At 37.3% G+C, this 2,286-nt stretch overlaps 1 pseudogene; it reads right to left on the reverse strand.

The window, feature by feature from the left end:
* Nucleotides 1-879: 879 nt before the first annotated feature.
* Nucleotides 880-1,743, reverse strand: LOC101663120 (annotated as a pseudogene).
* Between the last annotated feature and the right edge of the window lie 543 nt (nucleotides 1,744-2,286).

The raw sequence follows: 2,286 nt of genomic DNA on the forward strand, positions 1-2,286 counted from the left end.
TGACTATTTCTTCTCAAAAATGGGTGTTGAATTTTATTAAATGTCTTTCTACATTGATTAAGATGTCATGTGGATTTTTCCATTGCTTTATTTATTTGGTGGATTACATTGATTGGTTTTCTAATGCATGCCTGGTATGGGTTACAATATATATATATATATATATATATATATATATATATTGTATATATATATGGATCCATATATATATGGATACACTTTGAAATTTAGAAACACATTTTATGTAAGATCTGAAATACAATTCCTAAATTGTCATCTTTTCAGAAAACTGTGGCTACACAGTAATGCATTGCCTCTATCATGTTAGAATGTGCATTAAACTCAAATACAAAACCATGAAACAAACCACTATCCTTCAGCAATTTGAACAAAGACAGAGTGCCTAAGGAACAATATAGATGATTTTCAAATGTGCTTAATTTCAAGCACAATTAAGAAAGAGAGAGTGTGTGCACAAATGCATGGGTTTTCAGGATCCACATTAAGTTGAATCTTTAGTACAAGGTATCAGGACATTTTGTCATACAGCATTAACACATACTAGAAAACTGTGTAATGTCAAAGGGATATAAAGAAACCCCATCATTCAAGCAATATTGATCATCTAGGCAATAAAATGTTATACTGAAGGTTTCTTCTTTGTCTAATTACTGCACACACTGGTGACAACCTTGAAATGAGAAATGGAGTTTATTCTCCATTTTATTTTCTGTTTGTAACAAACAGAAAACTAACATAAACATCAGCCCTGCAATACATTAACAGTTTCAGAGAAAATAAATTATGTGGGAAAAAATTAAAAACAACAACAACAAAAGATTTCCGGATATCCAGACATTACAATAAGTCAGCAGACCCTCACAGGGCTTCGGAATAGTACTCGCCTGCAGGCACTATGTAATCACAGGCAGTAAAAAGGGCTGCAGAATTCACTGCCAGGTATTTTAGGAAATCATTCAGATAGCCCAACAATAATGTCAGGCTCTTTCCATCAAAGGGATTGAAAGCCAATGTTTCGCTGAGTTTTACAAATAATCTCAGTAGGTGGGGTGCACCATAAATCTGGGACGTCAGCACACCAGGGTGAGCCATGAGGATCCGAGCATACTGGGGTTTCTCAAATTTGTACAGTAGCTGAGTGTCCAACATTATATTGAAATATTGTTTTACTGCCGCCACAACTTCATTAACTGCAGGCTCTTGGTGGTCAACATTTCCTTGAAATCACTTGCAATTTATGTATTGTACTAAAATGGCATCTACATTATGTTTAGCTGGGAGCTGAAACAGCTGCTTCTGCCGGTAACTAAGTCCCAGTCCTCAACAAACCATGGTTTTAATTCTTTAGGAATCTCCCCTTAACCTCGACAAGATTTTTGAATGCCTTCTTCCCTTCCACAGAAGGAGCTACCCTCACCCTTTTCTTCTGAGTTGGCCGAGATTCTTCACTGCTACTACCACCATTTCCATTTTCTTGAGTCTTCTGTTTGTTCTTTCTGTTCTTCCTCCAGGATCCCCAAGGAGGATTTTCTGCAGTGGGACCTCCGCATCTGGCCGCAAGAGCTGGCTCGAGTATCTTCTGTTGAGGACCAGTTGTGTTCTTTTCTGAGGCAGATCTTCTCATCTTACTTCTCTGCATGTTCCACCTTTTGCTTTTTCGAAGGTATCTTCTTCTACAGATTCCTGTCCTTGAGTTTGAGAGCTGTGCATTCTGTCACTCATTCAATCCTATTTTCTTCTGATCAATAATTTTCTTCCCCTTCCATGTACACTTAGTGCTTTCCCAGATGAAACTTTGTTATAGATCTTCAGGGTTGGTTTGGAAGGGTGAGGTGGGTACCCATGATTTTGTAAAGAGGGATAGTTCTGTTAGCATGATCAGGTATTGGGATCCTTAGTACACAACAAACTTAGCTTTATGGATGCTGACCTGAAAGGAGAATCCATCTTTTCCCACCAGACTATATGTGATCACTGCCTATTCTGCAATCATCATAGTGAAGCTATGTTTTTCTTGCAACTGATATACAAAAGCAGACATTTTAACCTCTAAATTAATGAGATTTATTGACGTAATATTCTTTCCTAGTGGGATCTTAGCCTGGCTTTGATATCAGAGCCTGTATTCACCTCATGAAATGAATGCAGTTACATTCCCCCCTTTTCTACATTCTGGAATAATTTGAATGAAAATGATGTCAACTTCTCGTTGGATGTTTGGTATAATTCACCAATGAAATTTTGTGGGCTGACTATTTTTTGGCT

Source organism: Echinops telfairi, unplaced genomic scaffold (assembly GCF_000313985.2).
Source record: "Echinops telfairi isolate 266 unplaced genomic scaffold, ASM31398v2 ScPeMD7_42;HRSCAF=159, whole genome shotgun sequence".
In the NCBI taxonomy this organism is placed as follows: Eukaryota; Metazoa; Chordata; class Mammalia; order Afrosoricida; family Tenrecidae; genus Echinops; species Echinops telfairi.